The sequence below is a fragment of the Lutra lutra genome, chromosome 7 (assembly GCF_902655055.1).
Source record: "Lutra lutra chromosome 7, mLutLut1.2, whole genome shotgun sequence".
In the NCBI taxonomy this organism is placed as follows: Eukaryota; Metazoa; Chordata; class Mammalia; order Carnivora; family Mustelidae; genus Lutra; species Lutra lutra.
Genome location: NC_062284.1, coordinates 50,249,901 through 50,269,983, shown reverse-complemented (window position 1 = coordinate 50,269,983; position 20,083 = coordinate 50,249,901). Strand labels below are relative to the sequence as shown.

At 40.5% G+C, this 20,083-nt stretch overlaps 1 protein-coding gene across 10 annotated transcripts in view; it reads right to left on the bottom strand.

The window, feature by feature from the left end:
• HNRNPC (heterogeneous nuclear ribonucleoprotein C) overlaps positions 1-9,851 on the bottom strand; it is a 60,129-nt gene extending 50,278 nt beyond the window's left edge. For 3 of the 10 annotated variants that reach the window (XM_047735346.1, XM_047735353.1, XM_047735356.1), the window contains exons 1-3: positions 9,699-9,851; positions 9,013-9,058; positions 4,146-4,171 (exon numbers count right to left, since the gene is read on the bottom strand). The gene's annotated coding sequence lies outside the window, so the exon portion shown is untranslated. Of the gene's footprint in view, positions 1-3,433; positions 4,045-4,145; positions 4,172-4,503; positions 4,668-9,012; positions 9,059-9,698 lie in introns of those variants that run through there. The other 7 variants (XM_047735348.1, XM_047735355.1, XM_047735351.1 and 4 more) reach the window with 7 other exon arrangements.
• Between the last annotated feature and the right edge of the window lie 10,232 nt (positions 9,852-20,083).

Here is a 20,083-nt window from a genome sequence, read left to right as displayed (position 1 = left end):
CGTCATCCGAAGCAGTTTTTTTTCAGGGGAGGGTTAACTGTACCCCAAATGGATATGTTTTTCAAAAATACTTCATTATGTCAAGTAAAGAACAGTCCATCTAATTTGATTAAGAGTTAAAATCTGTAGACTTAACTGCCTGGGTTGACTCCATGTGTCACCATTTATTAGGTATGTCTAACTTTTGAGCAAATTTTTAAAATTGTGTTTCAGTGCTCTCATCTCCATTACACTAATGATAATACAAAAAGGTTATGATGACTAAGAAGTTATAAGAACATTAACAATGATGGATATATACACAGTAAGGTGTTCAGATTATTACTTCCAAAAGGAAGGATCTACTTCATTTTTCCTTTCAAACAGGGAAGTGATCATATCATGTCTTATCCAATGGGGTGTTAAGAGAAGTAATCAGTATCCTACTGTCTGATCAACCTGTCCTCTTCAAACTAATTATCTGTCCATTAATACACACACAAAACTCATTTGAAACAACTGGGTGAGTATCCCCAGGCCTAAGAGAGATTAAAAGATAGTGACCTACCCAGATAGGTCTTTTGATTTAGTGTCTTCCTTAAACTTTGTCCTCATTCCCCAGAGAACAGCCAGAAGGAAATTCCAAATAGGATCTCAAGCATTCTCCAGTGTCCTTCAAAGGACTCCTTTTGTTCCCAAGACAATCTAGATATTAAATAAGGACCCTACAAGGACCACCAGTACACCAAGCTGCTTGCTAACCACTTCACTTATCTTTCCAACTCTGTGTCTTATTCTATGCATCCTTGGGTGCCTACTTTCCAGTAGTAATTTTTGCTCTGAGGCCAAGATTTCCCCCCCCCATTACCTGTGCTTTCAAGTAGGATAATCCACTCAGAAGTGGATTAATTTCAACATCAATTCAAGGTCATTTCACTGGCAGTACACTCCCCTCCCACCTCCATATTCTAAATTTGGTTCCCTTTTTATAACCTTATTCTGTTCTTTTCCTTCTAAATTATACAGTGCTCTTTGTCATTCTATTTCTCCTCTCAATGATCTGTAATACCCGATAGGACAGGGGGCAATAGGTTTTGTTCACCCAGATACCCCAGCCTAATAAGGATTTTCAGAATAAGCACTCAGATATCTAATGAATAAAATCTCTACTTAAATGTTCCAGGAGCATCTCAAAAACCAATTGTTTAAATTGCTTTCTCCTACTCTTACCCCAATCTGCTCCCTTTGTTTACCCAACATCTATCCTGGGAGTCATCTGAAATCCTTGCTCATCACAGGGACTACCAAATCCTCCTACATTTATAAACTAGTCCCTAGTTCCAATACCACTGCTTTTGACCAGGCCAGCTCATTATTTTTCTGTGTATTTTACTATGTTCCTTATCACCTAACCTCCAATCTTATTCTCCATTTCCACACCAACAGAGTGACATTTCCAAAATGGAAAACTGATCTTACTCCCTTGGTTTAGAACCTTTCAACAGCTCACCAACAGTTTTTGGATAAAATACAACCTCCTTAGCGTGGCATTAAAATTTTTACAATCTAGGGACGCCTGGGTGGCTCAGTGGGTTAAGCCTCATCATAATCTCAGAGTCCTGGGATGGAGCCCCACAACAGGCTCTCTGCTCAGCGGGGAGCCTGTTTCCCCTCTCTGCCTGCCTCTTTGCCTACTTGTGATCTGTCAAGTAAATAAATAAATAAAATCTTTAAAAAAATTTTTTTTTAATTTTTATAATCTGGTCTTAATTCTAAGGTTCAGTTCAGTTCTCTTTCCCTTAGAAGCATTTCCTGCCCTTTTAAGAGTCATTCAGGTACTCATTTTTACATGCTTCTGTAAGTTCTATGTTTACCTCTAATCACACCATGACACTGTCTTATTCATTTGTCTCCCTCACAACGTTCTAAGTCCCTGAAAAACTACCATACCTTTTCGTATCTCCGCAAAACAGAACACGACCCACAAGAATTTGTAAGATTAACAAGGGACTGGGGCACCTGGGTGGCTCAGTGGGTTGAGCCTCTGCCTTCGGCTCGGGTCATGGTCTCAGGGTCCTGGGATCAAGCCCCGCATCGGGCTCTCTGCTCGGCGGGGAGCCTGCTTCCCTTCCTCTCTCTGCCTGCCTCTCTGCCTACTTGTGATCTGCCTGTCAAATAAATAAATATCTTTAAAACAACAACAACAACAAAAAAAAGGGACTGACCGTGAACAGGAGCCACACAATGACAGAAGAGTAACAGGAAAAACAGCTTTCATTTAACAGAGGACATCAATAATACTTGGACCTATAAAAGACATTTTCCATTCCTCTTCTAGATAACCTCAGATCATTCTATATCACTTTCTCCCATTCTGTTTTCTTTTGAGGATGCCTTCAGAGTTCACTTTTTAAGTGGATTTTATTCTTTTAGTAGAAGAAAAACAGAAATATGTAATTAATCCTAGCAATACATAGCACTGACTACGCCTTTAAAGATCATTTTACTTTTTCCCTCAGCTCGAAATCTATTACAGCAGCTCTATAGTGAGTTACCACAATATTCCACCATAGTCAGTAAAATACTAGATGTTGTGGGATGCCTGAGTGGCACAGTCGGCTGGGCATTTAACTCTTGGTTTCAGGTTATGCTTGCAAGCCCTGCACTCAAGTATGGACTCCGCTTGGGATTCTCTCTCCCTTTGCCTCCCCCCCAAAATGGATGAATAAATCTTTAAAATAAAATAGTACAGGTTGCTAAATTCTGAATTCTTTAGATCCTCATTCTTTCTGATTACTCTAGAGAACACATTCCCTAACATTTGCTGGGCCACAAGTTATCACTGAAAGAGAGATCAACTCTGTATTTCTTGATTTGGATACAGATTAAAAAAGTTTCACTGCTTTTTGAGATTAACAATCTACCTATCCTTAGAATAAAGCAAAACAAAAATCCTCCCAAGAAAAAACGTTTTAGTTATTACAGGAGGTTTTTTTGTGGTTTGATTCATGTTAAATTTCAGTAAGAATAGCCTAAATGGAATACAATCAAAAAACTATTGTCACAAACCCAAGGAAGATTATTCTGAGTAACAGAAAATTTTTACTCATTTTCAACAATCTAAGAACAAACCCACCTAAGGTGTCCTTGTCTTGTTGCTATTTAAGACAAACCATTTTCATTCTGAAGTATATGTAAACTTCAGCTCCTCTTTCCAATTATCAAAAATTGTCAGCCCAAGTTAGTTACAACCTCTAATTCCATCAGCTTTTAAAAAACTGAGCTGGCATCCCTTGGGGAACATCTCTTGAGATTTAAAAAAAAAAAAAAAAAAAAAAAAAAAACCTTAATCCAAACATTTTCAAAAGCTATCACCTACACCATATCAACTAGACTTAAATGGGTGTATTTCCTAGTCTCTGCAATGAAACCAAGTGGACCTCACACCTCTTACCATCACCCGGGAAGGGTGTGCATCTGTTCCGAAGGCCCCCCTGGCTCCAGGTCATCCTGGCTGCTGCTGTTCCAGGCTGGGCATCCATGTTGCTGCAGCTTGTGGTTTGTGAGGGGTAGTAGTGTACAGGAAAAGCAGGATGGGATTTCAAGGGTAACAGGAGGAAAATGGCTTTCTGGGAAAATGCCATCACCATCATAGGTGTTAAGTAGTACCACACACATTTTATTGCAGCACAGTTTAAAAATTTAACAAATGAAAGATTAAAAATAAAAAAAACAAAAATAAAAAATTAAAAATACAGACGTCCAGAGATGCTCTAAAACAGTTAAGTTAAAGATCAGGAAAAATAAGGTCACAGACTTAACAGCCAGTAAAATTCTTTCGAGCCTGGGGGAGGGGATGAGGGCAAGGGTGGGGTTGGGAGAGAAAAGGTTTATGTGATCAATCCACTTAAAAATGCTAATGCCTTCACTTTCTCTCCCAAGATGCAAAACTCTGAAGTCAATCAGGAGGCCGGAGAAATTCTTATGAACATTCAGAAAAACTCGATTTTAATCCGGTTAAAAATCATCAGTGTCATTATCATCATCATCATCACCATCATTAAGTATAATAATAATAATAATAATAATAGTAACTAGTAACAACAATAAAAAGGAAATCAGCGGAAAGTCAGGAAAAATGTAAAAAAAAAATTGGAATAACTTACTGTAGCTGAAGATCAAAAAAATCTCACTGTAAAAAAACAAAAATAAAAATAGCCCAGATTAGAAAAACGGGAGGTGCAAAAATGTCAAGTCAGTAAAGTTCATTTCTTTTTTTTTTTTCCAAAAGCAGTTTCCACAAAAACCGCAAGGGTAAAGTTCTCAGTAGCAGACAAGCAAAGCCCTTTCCACATCATCAATCAATCTTAAAAATACACGAGGAAGTAGAGAGGTCAGTTTATGAGAGGCTAAAAGGCTCCTCCTCCTCTAACCCAACTGCTGCAGAAAAAATAGAAATAGAAATTTTAAAAATTACATCTTAAATCCAAGTCCCGTTTTGGAAACAATTAAAAAAAAAAACACCTGTAAATTTGCAGTAGTGCACACCAAGTTGCATCATTATGTTTAAAATGTCTTTATAAAATCAGTTTTGGAATGGGAATGTGTGTGTTCTGGAAGGGTGGGGAAGGGAGGTTAAAAATCAAAGCTGAGCTCCAGTGAGTAGGGATGGGGTTCGCCTTGCTGCCCTGTGAAAGGAGAAGGGACAGATTGAGTCAGAGTTCCTCAGAAATGTTGTGCCCTAAACCCCCAAGACAGAAATATCTGTCCACTGCATGTAACACATTTTGGTAAAGCATTAACATTACACTGGGAAGGGAAAGCCTCTATAAAACCATCACCTCTACCAGTGACTGTCTTCACAATTCTTTATTAGTAGGTGACAAAAATTTACTAAATATAGGCCTATATTCCCACAAGGGTCTTAAAAACAAAAAATCTACGAACATTCATCTTGATAATCAGCAGCTTGGACAAAGAAATTATAGAAAAACCAGGCCAACAGGGATGAAGAAGGGAGCAAATGTCAAGTATCAAAATTATTAAGGGGGATGGTCTATCATGAAAATACATATTAGAGATGACATCTATTCTCAAAACCTGTATATCATCAAAACAAGACCTGATAGGTTCTATAGGGGAAGATGTTTAAATAAGGAGCACATCATAAAATTTAGTAAGGAGCTCATCATTCCAGTGACAGAATGAAAAACCAAATGAAGGAGAAAAGATTACTAGAGTTACTGAATATTTAATGTCATAAAGTGAAAATTATGGTCCTTAATGAATTTGTTTCTGTGGTCTGTTTATAAGATAGTATATGCAGCTTATTTCAAGATACGAACTCTAAGAATCTCACACAACACCACACTAAAAAATAACATGCATGACAGACTGGCCGTTTCATCAGCTAAAAGATTTTCAATTAGATTGTAGGTTTTTTGAGAAAATAAGGAAATCACCACCCTCACAATTCAATATTCAGCCAAATGGTTTTAATCTCCTTTACAAATGTCAGTAACTAGGGGGACCTAGCTGGCTCAGTTAGTAGAGCATGTGACTCTTGATCTCAGAGCCATGAGTTCAAGCCCCACATTAGGTGCAGAACTTACTTCAAAAAGCGGGGGGGGGGGGGGGGGGGGGGGGGGCCCGCACCTGGGTGGCTCAGTGGGTTAAGCCGCTGCCTTCGGCTCAGATCATGATCTCAGGGTCCTGGGATCGAGTCCCGCATCGGGCTCTCTACTCAGCAGGGAGCCTGCTTCCCTCTCTCCCTCTATCTCTCTCTCTCTGCCTGCCTCTCTACTTGTGATCTCTCTCTCTCAAATAAATAAATAAAATCTTTAAAAAAAAAAAAAAAAAAAAAAGGCAGGGGGGGCGGTCAGGGGCACCTGAGTAGCTCAGTCGGTTAGGCACCTGACTCTTGATTTCAGCTCAGGTCACAATGAGCTCAAGCCCTACACTGGCCATGGGGCCTGCTTAAGATTCTCTCCCACTCCCTCTGCCCTTATCCCTCTTAAAAAAAAAATAAAACAAAACCTCCAAAAAATTAAAATTAAAAAGTGTTCCTTGAGTCAATTATGTGTGAATGACTACATCAACAGAACAAGTACTAAACTTCTAAAATTTTAACTATAAATTTTTTCCAAATAGCAGATCAGTTTCAGTGTTAACCTGCAAATTAGTTTTACATTTGGATTGATGTGTTAAAATGTACAAATTTATACAGGTACCTGGATGGCTCAGTTAGAGGAGTGTGGGACTCTTTATCTCAGGGTTGTGGGTTTGAGGCCCACAGCGGGCATAGGGACTTCTTAAAAATAAAATCTTTGGGGCACCTGGGTGGCTCAGTTGTTAAGCATCTGCCTTCGGCCCAGATCATGATCCTAGGGGTCCTGGGAAAGAGCCTGGCATTCAGGCTCCCTGCTCTGTGCGAAGACTGCTTCTCCCTCTCCCACTCTCCCTGCTTGTGCTGCCTCTCTTGCTCTATCTCTCTCCATCAAATAAATAAAATCTTTTAAAAAGTGTACAAAATAAAAAGTTCTAGAAAAGATACATAGTTGAATATTATCTCTACAGCAGTGTTTGTGATGTCCAGTTATGGTGAAACTTTCAATTTTCTTACTTAAGTCACAGCTTGAACCCGGTACTCAAAATCTTCAGGGTGTATTAAGTAACTTTTGTGGCTCATCTACAAATAAATCCTCTGCACAGACGTCACAAGACAAAACGCTCACCAAAAAGTTAATATGAAAAGAAGCATCTGTTTCTGAAAGTCATGAAGAGGTCTTCTAAGAGGTCTTCTAAAAAGTTACGTTAAACTGATGAGCTACCACCTCATAAAAAAGACTGAACAATTTTAGTGCCTAATTAAAATGCTTTGCAATTAACAGTATACCTAAATTATACTTCGTCAAACCTCTGGGAGGTTTGGATCCCTTCTTCTAAAGCACTTTTCTTGAACTGAGGGTTGCCAACCAGCACCAAGTGGCACTTATTAGAAATGCAAATTTCCGAGGGCCACACCAGACTTAATTAGAAACTCTGGTGGTGCAGCCCAGAAATCTACTTTAACTATTCATTCCCCTTACGGATTCTACCGTTGGCTCACATTTAAGAACCACTATGAGAGGTTAATGGGGAGCCTCTATCCCATAAGTAAGAGTGGTATAAAGTAAATCCAGGAACATCCTGACTTACAGTAAATGCACCAAGAGAATTAAAAAACCCTATAGTAATCCTTTTTCCCCTTTTAAGCCCCAACTTCCTAGTAACTGATGACACTTGCAGTTATGCTACGTCAAATAGTGCTGGTTCTCACTTGTCAATCCTGTAATAAATCTAACATGTAAAAACCATCATCTTCCCTGAGCCCAATCTGAATATACATATTAAGCATGAGCAAATGATGTTCTCCATGACCATCAGAGCTACTTCAAGACTAATTAAGATAGAATACAATCATTAATATATAAAACTGCTTTTAATAAAACTTTCGGTACACTTTCCAGCCTTCTGACAACAAATGACTTGAATAGAAATTAAGAAAATAGGTAAGATGTCTAGGCCCCCTTCTAAATAGAAAACTGAAATCCATAACGTTTGGCTGATTTACCTAATACAGTAACGGGGCGAGGAAGATGGAGAGGAAGATGGAGATAGTTTTCTGAACTTTTAGGCCAAGATTCTTTCAACTGTCACTCCCAAGTTAACATCTTAGATAACGACTACTTAATATAATCTTTATTATTAGATTAACTATTCTGGATTCATTCCTTGTTTGTTCTTACAGCAATTCCATCCAAAACAAAACTGCATGCTGAAACCCACTAAAGACCTAATCACAAATTTAAGAGAATGTTTAAATTCTCTATAGAAGGAATAGCAACCAACACCAAACACTCCATTGCAACCAGCATGGGGAACACAAAAAGGTCAGAAGAGCTGCAACTTAGTCATCCTCTTAAATCCTTCCTTTTTAGCAACATGGAAATGCTATTAAAACCTATCTGCACCTCTAAAACTGTTTCAGACCTTAATTCTGAGGCCCAATCTTTCCAGATGGATAGTAACTCTAGTTAGCTGTTTCCTCGGAACATGTTGTTCCCAAGAAACCCTATTTCTCACAGGTCAAGGCAAGAACAGTGCCCTTCAATTAATTTCAATTTTTACCAATTGTTATTAAATGATTTCTTACATTTCTCTTTATTTGCTAACAATATTTTTATTATGTTTATGACTTAAATCTTAACTAATCACTGCCTTTATTTCTAACAGTTCTGTAGTGATAAACTTTGGTTTTAAGCCCATGTAATATACATGTTTATATTTTTTCTGAAGAGCAAACCTTTTAATCCCTATTACATTAGCCACATGGTGAGGAAATTGACAAATACATTAACTATTCCATATAAAAGTACTTTTACCTTCTCTTGGTTTCCTAAGGGATGAATTTATCCTGCAGTATTGGTTTAAACTTTGCTAACAGTTTTTGGGAGAGAACAGACTATGAAAAAGAAATCTTCCCCCTCCCCAAGTATCCAAAAAAAAAAAAAGCGATTTCTTGGGTAAGTCAATGTGATACTACTTAGAAACACCTATGCAATTTTTATAAACTTAACATTTTTCATAAGCTTCAGGACTTAGCAAATAGTGGGCACAATAATACCTTAATAAAGTATGCGTTAACTACATACTTTTTAAACAAGTATTTCACAAAATCAATGCCAGAATATCCTGAAAGTCAAACTTTAAGTTTATATCAGAATGTTAAATTAATAACTGCCAATCTCGTAATTAAATATTTTTCCCAAGTGCAGTTCGGGAATTTCCAGTTTTCACTGGAATGACTGCATGATTAGGTTCTTGCAAAGATTCAAATACAGTACTATCAATACCTACTATTCCAACAGCTACGTAAACCACTTGACTAACGTAGTAGAGTCAAATTCCTTAGTAGTTCCGCTACTGATTTATTATGACCCTGGCAACCGACACTCTTGTGCCTCAGTTCCTGAGAAAGATAGTAGTACCTACCTCAAGCAAAGTTCCACTAACTTATATATTTCAAGTGATTTGTAACCTGCAGATAAAAAGTAAGCCAGCTTTAATTATTACTGTTAATATGTAAATGAGATTACAATATATTTTTTAAAACAACTGAAAATAACTACTTCGAGGTCCGCCGTTCTCAAAGAGGTGTAAAATAAAAAGTAATCAGTAAAACATTAAATCTATTGTTATATTTACTACTCTTATGCCCTGCGGTACGCTCCGGAATTTAGAGGCTCGCGGTGCAATTATCTACTTAGTAACCCTTACCCATCCCCCGCCCAATTTTTAAATTTAACAGGAGGCATCAGCGCTACGTGAACTTCCAACTGTATTAATGAGCATCTCGATCTTGCCTTTCATCTTTCTCTCGGAGTCCTCATGGTCGTAGAAAAAGAAAGGAAAGCAGCCGTTAACACAGAAAAAGGGCGAAAAAGGAAAAGGACGTTTTCCCTTCCGATCGTAGCCTAGAGGACACTAGGTTAAATCTGCGCCAAGGGCTGAGGCCTATAAAACTCTCTCCGGCATAATACCTAACGCCCCAACGCAAAGAGAATAAATGGAGGCCTGGTTACTCTACCGAGGGTAGGGTTCCCTCGTCTTCTCTCCCACACCCCCTCGCGCTCGCCGAGGAACCCAATGCCTGCCCTGCTTTTGCCCCCTCCACTTACCAGGAGGGGGAAGGGAGAAGAGATTCGATTCTGAATCTCCTACTCCCGGGTTCTACGTAGAGAAGCCAACTGCTGCTCGAGGTCGACGACCCGGCCGCACCGCTCAGTCTTCGTCTCTTCACAAAATGGCCCCCGCGTCTCCTCCGCCGCCGAGGCGAAGGCCTAGGCCCCGCCCCGCTCCCGAGAGTCGTGCTATTGGCTGCGACTTTTCTCGCTCCCGCTTCTAATTAGACAGTTCTACCGCTCTTCATAATTCTGCCCAATTACAATCAGTAGTGGGTTAGACTAAGCAAGAGAATTTCCACATGCGTGAGAGAAACTAGTTTGTAAATGGCTACTTTTCCTGTCATTTATCACCCGAGAAGTGCTTATTGGTCACTGTACCTGACGAAGCGCTGGGTGGTAACTCGCCTTTGTATCGCGCACCGCTTCACATCCGGGTATCCGGGTGGTCTGATTGGCGGCTATATTCCCCTATCCCTGCTCCTTAGAGCGCCTAGCTGAAGGCCCGCCCAGATCTCAGAATTCCCGCGGCGCGGGGGCGGGGAAGGACTGAGGGATTTTGTTAGGTATCCCGCTGCAAGGACCTGCCCTACCCCCCGGGCCTAGGAAAAAGGTTCCTCCGCGGGACGTAGCTAAAGAGAGGACTTCTCTTAGAGAGGGGAGGGAACAGTGAAGATCAGGCTGCAGAAAACTGACCAACCCTACAGTTTCTCCGACCTAGGTCCCTTCTCAGTTCTAGACTCAAATGTCAGCTCCCTCCTGGACAGCTCCCTTCGTCAGTCAGCCTCTTAAGCTCTTCTTCAGACAATCCGTTCCTTACCCAAATTAGCTGACTTCCTTTTTCTTTTCCAGTACAAGAATTAAAGGGAGTCTCAAGTGCTGGTTTGGAATACTATGCCCACCCTCTGGCCTCGAGTCATCCTGATGATACCCTACATACCAACCAAACTGGCTTATCCCTCTGTCTCCCCCCGCCCCCAACCACCCCGCCGCCCAAAATGGCCTACCATCTGCCGGCTGGGGTCACCGCCTGCCCAGTCCCCACGCTTGTGGTGTAGCAACCCTGAATGCAGTAAGAAATAGGTCCAGCTCTTCTAAGGAGAGAGATTCCTTTGTGCGGTTGACGAAAGGAAGATGCAGGACACCTAATAATGTGATTACATCTGTAACCATTTTAAGGGGTAAACAGACATGTGAATGCAGTTTTAATTGCAGATAGATTCACAACGAAGTTGTTACCTGTCAAATGACAAAACAATTTCGTAACTAGCTTGATGTCCTTCCTTTGAGGGAAAATAATCACGGATTGGGAGTACACAGTGTCTCAGAAGCAATGGAGCCCTCTACTAGAGGGTGTTTGGGCAACAGCGACTTTTACATAGCAGTAGACGCAGCAGCTCAGAAACAGGGCTGGAATCGCACATCTGACCTTATTTAGAAAGGTCAAGGAACAAGGAAATAAGTTTGGAGCCCAGCGTTGACGTAGCTTTTGGGGATTGGCTGACAGCGTATACTGTTTCCGGTCAAGAAGAATTTAAAGGCAGCCAAAGTTTGGTTTTCCGACGTGATACCTGGCAGGAGGGGCTCCATCTTGACGTAGAAATTTATTTCAACCTATTTCTGGGGAGCAGATCTTTTACCTTTTTAAGTGGTATGCCTTTTTATACGGCTATAATTTTTTTTTTTTTTTGCCATATGTGTGTATTGCTTTTAAGCTAACTTGAAAAGCAAAAACAAAAGCATGTGAAAAAAGACCCAAAATATTAATAGTGGTTCTCTCTTTGCGGGAGAATTATAGGTGCTTTTTGTTTTCTTTAGATGTGGCTTTTTTTTTTTTTTTTTTGCTTGTGCTTTTCTGTATTTTCCAAATTGTCAACTTTGAGCAAGTGATCATCCTCCAAGTTATTAATGCCTCGCTCAATTGCCACATTGCATTGGAACCTCACAGCTCTATAGTTAATACTACATTTATCTCGCTTCCTGGATGGTAAGATCTTTATAAAACAATGCTTATTGAACAATTTTATGTTAGTTTCAGGTGTATAACCTAGTGGTTCCACACTAATATACATTATGCGATGCTCACCACCCACATTAAGTGTAGTTACCATACAATGTTATTATAATATAATAGGCTGTATTCACCATGCTATGTTTTTCAGATTTGTGGCTTATGTCTTTTACAACTGGAAGTCTGTACCTCTTAATCCCTTTCTCCTTATTTCACCTATCCCACCCATTCTCTCCCCCTCTGGCAACCACTAGTTCTCTGTATTTATAAGTCTGTTTTTTTGTTTTGTTTTTTAGATTCCACATATAAATGAAATCATATGGCATTTGTCTTCTCTGTCTGATGTATTTCACTTAATATAATACCCTCCAGGCCCATGCATGTTGTACATGCCAAGATCTCCTTCTTTTTAATGGCTTAGAAATATTCCATTGTGTATATATAAAGATATATATCATCTTTATCCATTTATCTGTTGATGAACAGTTATGATGCTTCCATATCTTGGCCATTATAAATAATGCTGCAATAAATACAGAGGTGCATATATTTTTCTCATTAGTGTTTTTGTTTTCTCTGAGTAAATAGTCAGTGATGGAATCACTGGATCATATGATATTTCTATTTTTAATTTTTTAAGGTACACCCATACTCTTTTCCACAGTGATTGCCCCCAAAATTTACATTCCCTGCCCTCCCCAAATTTGCATTTCCTCCATCAGGCCACAAGGGTTCTTTTTTCTCTGCATTTCCAGCAAAATTTCTTATTTCTTGTGTTTTTTATTTTAGTCATTCTGACAGATGTGAGATGATATCTCATTGTGCTTTTCATTTGCTTTTCCCTGATGATTAGTGATGTTGGGCATCTTTTCATGTCTGTTGACCATCTGTATGTCTTTGGGAAAATATCTATTTAGGTACTCTGCCCATTTTTTTTTCTTAAGATTTTATTTATTTATTTGGCAGAAAGAGACACAGAGAGAGAGGGAACACAGCAGAGGGAGTGGGAGAGGGAGCAGCAGGCCTCCTGTGGAAGAGGGAGCCCGATTTGGGGCTTGATCTCAGGACTCTGGGATCATGACCAGAGCCAAAAGCAGATGCTTAACAACTGAGCCACCCAGGCGCCCCTCTCTGCCCATTTTAAATTGGATTATTTGGTTGTTTAGTGTTGAGCTATTTAACTGTTTTTGTTTCCTGGGTTGTTTTTTTTTTTCTCTTAAGATTTTATTTATTTGAGAGAGAGAGAGCATGAGTGGATGGAGGGGCAGAGGGAAAGGGAGTAGCAGACTCCCTACTGAGCAGGGAGCCCAATTTGGGACTTGATCCCAGGACCCAGGGATCATGACCTGAGCTGAAGACAGACGCTTAACTGACTGAGCCACCCAGGTGCCCCTGTTTTTTGTTTTTTTAATTAAGTGTGCTCCTAGAGCAATAAGCGTTTGAACTCATAACCCTGAGATCACCTGCTCTACTGCCTGAGCCAGCAAGGCATGCTGCTGTGTAAGTTCTTTATATATATTTTGAATGTTAACTTCTTATTGGATATATGTTTTGCAAATATCTCCTCCCATTCATTGCTTTTCCTTTTGTTGATGGTTTCCTTTGCTGTGCCAAAGTTCTCTTACTTTGTGCAAAAGTTTTCTTATTATTTTTACTACCAATAGTTTATTTTTGCTTTTGTTTCCCTTGTCTGAAGAGACATTATCCATAAATACCTTGCTCAAGCTGATGTCAAAGAGATTACTGCCTATATTTTCTTCCAGGAGTCTCACATTTATATCATTAATCCAGTGCTCGCTTCGGCAGCACATATACTATATCATTAATCCATTTTAGTGTATTTTTGTGTAAGTAAAGTATAAGTGGTCCAGTTTCATTCTTTTGCATGTAACTGTCCAGTTTTCCTACTACCATTTATTGAAGAGATTGTTTTTCCCCATTGTATATTCCTGCCTCCTTTGTCGTAGACTAATTGACCATCTAAGTGTGGGAATGCTGGGTTTTCTATTCTGTTCCTTTCATCTATATGTCTGTAACCATATTGATCTTTACTATTTCCTTCCTTTTACTATCTCTGGGCTTTGTCTGGTTGTGGATGGCAAGTTTTTTGATGGCAGAGTTTAATTTTTTTTTAAGATTTTATTTATTTATTTGACAGAGAGAGAGAGAGATCACAAGTAGGCAGAGAGGCCGGCAGAGAGAGTGGAAGAAGCAGGCTCCCTGCTGAGCAGAGAGCCCGATGCGGGGCTCGATCCCAGGACCCTGGGATCATGACCTGAGCCGAAGGCAGAGGCTTTAACCCACTGAGCCACCCAGGCACCCCGCAGAGTTTAATTTTTTTTAAAGATTTTATTTATTTGAAAGAGAGCATGCCAGAGAGAAAGACAGCATGCGAGCGAATGTGGGAGCGAGTGTGCACAGGCATGAGCAGGGGAAGGAGCAGAGGGAGAGGGAGAAGCAGACTCCCACCAAGGATGGAGCACAGAACTCTGGGATCAGGACCTGAGCCAAGGGCAGATGATTAAGGATTAACCAATTGAGCTACCAGGCACCCCGAAGGATCTAATTCTTACTACTCTGTATTCCCTTGCTTACTACATATTCTAAGGCCTTACAGAGAGTGTTTGAAATTTGTATTAATCAGTAACTTCTATGTATCAGGAGAAATTGTTATTTTCTCAGGACACACTTTATTATATATTATATATAGCATTTACTCAGAGGGACCAGAGGCTTGGTTGACCTATAATTAATGTAACTACTAACTTAAGTAAACAGAAGTAATCAGACATAAAAGAGACAAAGTGGGGTCCCTGGGTGGTTCAGTCGGTTAAGCATCTGCTTTCAGTTCAGGTCTTGAGAGCCCTGCATTGGGCTCCGTGCTTGATGGGGAGGCTGCTGCTCCCTCTCCCTCTGCCTGCTTGTGCTCACTCCTGCGCTCTCTCTCTCTCACTCTCTCTGACAAATAAATAAAATCTTTAAAAAGAGAGAGAGACAGCAGGCCCCAAATAGAATCACTACCAAACTGAAACTTAATATTTTTAACCTGATTGCAGTTTCATTCTCCCCCAGGAGTGTAATCTTAACCAGTCCATCTGAAATTTCCTGATCAGCACCAGTGAGGTAATCCACCTAATAGACTATTTTGTCCTCCACAGGAAGGTGACCTTTCCTGAAATAATCTTTCCCCACCCCACCCCCCATTTATGTCTTCCTTATCTCACCTCTTTTCTGCCTTTGAAAACCTTCCCTTCCCATAACTCTCTGGAGTTTCTTTTTATATGCTAGATAGGCTGCTGCCCTATTCATGAATCATTGAATGAAGTCAATTAGATCTTAAGATTTACTCAGTTTAATTTTGTTTTTTTAACAACACTAACATGTTTTCTTACTCATTGTTCTCATAGAATAAAAATATCTATAAAATGTTAATGAAACCTACTTATTTTCATTTTACCAGAAATTTCTTTTACCACATGATCTTTGTCATGACCTACTTATTAACCAGCACTGTATTTGATGCAAGAGAAGTTCTTAAGAGACCATTTCCGGGGGTACCTGGGTGGCTCAGTGGGTTAAGCCTCTGCTTTGGGCTGAGGTCATGATCTCAGGGTCTTGGAATCGAGCCCCACATCGGGCTCTCTGCTCAGCAGGGTGCCTGCTCCCACCCGCCCCCCACTCCCACCTGCCTCTCAGCCTACTTGTGATCTCTCTCTCTCTGTATTTAAAAAAAAAAAAAAAAGAGGCCATTTGTATTTTCAAGCAGTTCATTCCTTAGCTGGATGGGGTAGAAGTAGAGGATACAGGAAGAATTAACAATCCGTCCCTCTGTCAGATAACTCAGAATTTGCTGAGGATGGGAAGACAAGGGGCACCTGGGTGGCTCAGTCTTTAAGTGTCTGCCTTGGGCTTGGGTAGGGATCCTAAGGTTGTGAGATGGAGCCCTACATCGGGCTCCCTGCTCAGCGGGAGGTGTGCCTCTTCCTCTCTTACTCCCCTGCTTGTGTTCCCTTTCTCACTGTTTCTCTGTCAAATAAATAAAATCTTAAAAAAGGGGGGGGGGCGCCTGGGTGGCTCAGTGGGTTAAGCCGCTGCCTTCGGCTCAGGTCATGATCTCAGGGTCCTGGGATCGAGCCCCACATCGGGCTCTCTGCTCGGCAGGGAGCCTGCTTCCTCCTCTCTCTCTACCTGCCTCTCTGCCTGCTTGTGATCTCTCTCTGTCAAATAAATAAATAAAATCTTTAAAAAAAAAAAAGGGGGGGGGGAGATGGGAAAACAAGTGAAAAAATAGCATAATACAAGGCAGAATGCTAAACACCATGTTGATGACAAATACTTACAACTCTGGTTTTAAGGCTTTGTAAACCTAGGTGGGCGAGATGGAAAGTAGGAGTGCGCTTGATCTCTTCTGTTTACTCTAAACACCTTACAGGTCTTTTTGTTTTGTTTTGTTTTTAAGATTTTATTAATTTGCCAGGAGAGAGAGACAGCCAGAGACGGAACACAGGTGGAGTGGGAAAGGGAGAAGTAGGGTTCCCACTGAGCAGGGACCCTAATGTGGGGCTCGACCCCAGGACCTGAGCCAAAGGCAGACAGTTAATGGCTGAGACACCCAGGTGCCTCGAAAACAACTTACAGTTCTAAAGTTGAATGCTTGTATTGAGTAGGTTGTGTATAATAGAAAGAAAGCCATGAGCCAGAACCCAGTAGTGGAGGTGGGGTGGGGAAAGAGGTGAAGAACAGGGAAATAGTAACTCCTTACCTTACACTAAAGAAACAACAACAACAACAAACAGAATAAAACTGAACTTTTGTTTTTAACTCAAGAAATAATTCTTTTTGAAGAGGCTTTATGTGGTTTGTAGTTATTACCAGGGTGTAATATATCCCCTGCAACCTTCCTTCCTCCCAATGCCAAGCTGCCTGCCAAGAAGAAGAAAGGAAAAGCAGCAACAGCTGTGAAATGCCTAATGTACTTTCCTCCTAAGTTATTAGCTGAATGTTGTACTAGTTATCTGTCATCCTACATGCCCTCATTTTACTTAATTATCTACCTTATTCCATTCAACAAGTCAAATAGGACTATACTAGTCAGTCGTAATTGCCTCTCTTCCTCTGCATCCTCCCACAGCCAAGGATGTCCTATTGGAAAGTGAGGAGTGGTCTCTGATTAATCCAGACAAGGCACTTAATTTAAACTTCACAGAGCTCTCTGAGTTACCCAACAGTACTTTATAATTCTTCACAGTCATTTGGAAACCTTTCTGAATGTTTGTAATCTATCTTCTTCAGACAGCTTTATTCTATGTGAAAAATAACATGATAGAGATACTGCACATCACTTTCAAGACCCTTCCTCTTTTACTGCCTTCTGTCTCCCACACTGAGTTTGTCCCCCAAGCCAATCCTGCAAATTACTGCTATGGTATCATCTGAAAATATTCACTTTTTTTGTGTGACTCCCACACTAAAATCCTATAATAGCTCTATTGCAGTCCTACATTTTCATTGTTTCATTCACAGCTCTTCCATGACTGGCCCCGCCTTACCTATCAATGTTTTCCTGTCCACAATACCCTGAACCTGGGCGCTGCTTGCTGTCGTTGGACTGCAACAGGCCACATTGCCATTCACTTTCCCCACAGTCCAACTATTCTTTAAAACCCAACTCAAGTCTGAATTAATGCCTTTAAAGAATATAGATGCTTCAACTGCTTATTCAAGCAACCAATACTCCATGTGTTTTTTTTTTAAGTGTTGTAGTTCCAGTCCTCAAGCCTTGTATCCCTTCTCAGACTCATTTCATAGTTATTATTTACCCTATAACAAGATAGTACTGCTTTTTTGTGCGTGTAATCCTTTTATTAATGAACCCCATTTTGTACTTGGTGTATGTGTGTGAATCATAAAATTTAACAGGTTGATGATTTGAATCACTATTTGACATGCATTTTGTTATACCTATTTCTGTTTTCATTCCAAATGCCTTTGGCAGTGGGTAAAATCATACTAGGGAAATTTGGAATCTGGACTCCAGTGAATAGATTATTGATGATCTGGCTTCTAGAGTACAGATTCTGCAAAAAGGACAGTATACACTGCTAATAAAATTATTGGCCACTTTGGTTGGGTACATACCTTCTTAAGGCTTCCAGTGGTCCCACCTCATTATTTTAAAGCTTTCCATATGAAAATAAGCTGTTTTCTTTTTTCTAATAATATGTGATTTTGTAAAAATTTGAAATACAGATAAAGTGAAAGTTTCTATTTGATCCATCCTCCAAAAGCAGTTAAGTATTCTTTTCTTTTTTTTAAATTTTTTTTCAAAGATTTTATTTATTTATTTGACAGACAGAGATTACAAGTAGGCAGAGAGGCAGGCAGAGAGAGAGGAGGAAGCAGGCTCCCTGCTGAGCAGAGAGCCCAATGTGGGGCTCGATCCCAGGACTCTGCGATCATGACCTTAGCCAAAGGCAGAGGCTTTAACCCACTGAGCCACCCAGGCGCCCCTAAGTATTCTTTTCTTAAGAATACTTTTCTTAAGCAAAAGTAGTTAAGTATTCTTAACTACTTGGTGTACATCTTTATAGATCTTTTAAAAATATACATATGGATTTATTTTTACCTAAATATTATCATAATCTGTAATCAGTGCCTTTTTATTTCATCCTTTTTTAAAAAAGATTTTATTTATGTGAGAGAGAGCACTGAAACAAGTGCGGGGGGAGGGGCAGCAGGAGAACCAGACTCCTCCCTGAGCAGGGAACCCACCCCTGGGCTTAAGGGTCTCTATCTGAGGACTGCAGGATCATGACCTGAGCCAAAGGCAGACGCCTAATGTACTAAGCCACCCAGACACCCCCTCATCTCTTTTTCTTAATAAAAAAAACCCTGAACTTAAAGTTTTTTTAATAAATCATAAAAATACGTTTATCCACAAAGGTTGAGAAAGTTAGAAATTAAAGGAATTTTGAATCGTAACATCCCCTTAGTGGTTTTGAAGTTGAGTAGTAGTTGATTTTGAGTATTACTGGCCACCTTCAGATTAAAATAAAAACAATAGGGACGCCTGGGTGGCTCAGTTGGTTAAGCAGCTGCCTTCGGCTCAGGTCATGATCCCAGCGTCCTGGGATCGAGTCCCACATCGGGCTCCTTGCTTGGCAGCGAGCCTGCTTCTCCCTCTGCCTCTGCCTGCCACTCTGTCTGCCTGTGCTCACTCTCGCTTCTCTCTCTATGACAAATAAATAAATAAAATCTTTAAAAAAAATAAAAAATAAAAAATAAAAATAAAAATAAAAACAATAATTGGTCTTCATTCTTGAGTGTTGACCCCCTTGCCTTCTCTTCTCTTTCACAGCAAAGTTTGGAGTAATCTTCCATCCATCGGAACAGGGATTGCTGACCATCCCCAGCAAGTGGTGACCCCAACATGACCGTTTTGCAACAGACGCCATATTGATTGCCCAAAAACGAAAAATCTGCATGTAGTAAGTTGCCATCGGCTCATGGCTGAGTTTGGGGAAGTTCCAGGCTTGAATATTTTTTATGGAATTAAACTGTTTCTAAGAATTCCAGATATGGGGAAAAACCTCTTTCTCGAAGAGAGACCATATATTAAGGTTTTAAAGCAAATTTTACTTATTTAAAGATTTTATTTATTTGACAGAGAGAGGCACAGTGAGAGAGGGAACACAAGCAGAGGGAGTAGGAGAGGGAGAGGCAGCCTTCCCCCCTAGCAGGGAACCCGATGTGGGCTGGATCCCAGGACCTGGGGATCGTGACCCGAGGCTGAAGTCAGAGGCTTAAGGACTAAGCCACCCAGGTGCTCTTTAGAGCAACTTTTTTAAAGGCTAACAGGGCTACTATAAATGAGAAATCGCTCCTTAAGGTAAGCAGGGCCTTTGTAACGGAAGACCAACTTCAGGGTTTGTTAGAGGTTGTTAAACACAACCTGTGGTTCCCTCACTGGGGAACTTTAGATTTAGAAGTATGGGAGAGAATTGGAAAGAGCTCGAAATGTTGCCATAGACAAGGTAAATAGATTTCCCTTCCTTCCCTTACTATGTGGGATCTAGTCAGGTCCACCCTGGCCCCTTTACATACTGAGGACACCTCAAACGTCCTTAAAGAAAAAGAAGGGGGGGACGCCTGGGTGGCTCAGTTGGTTGGACGACTGCCTTCGGCTCAGGTCATGATCCCGGAGTTCCGGGATCGAGTCCCGCGTCGGGCTCCCAGCTCCATGGGGAGTCTGCTTCTCCCTCTGACCTTCTCCTCGCTCATGCTCTCTCTCACTGTCTCTCTCTCAAATAAATAAATAAAATCTTAAAAAAAGAAAAAGAAAAAGAAGGGGAACCTATGACTCCTTTGGCTC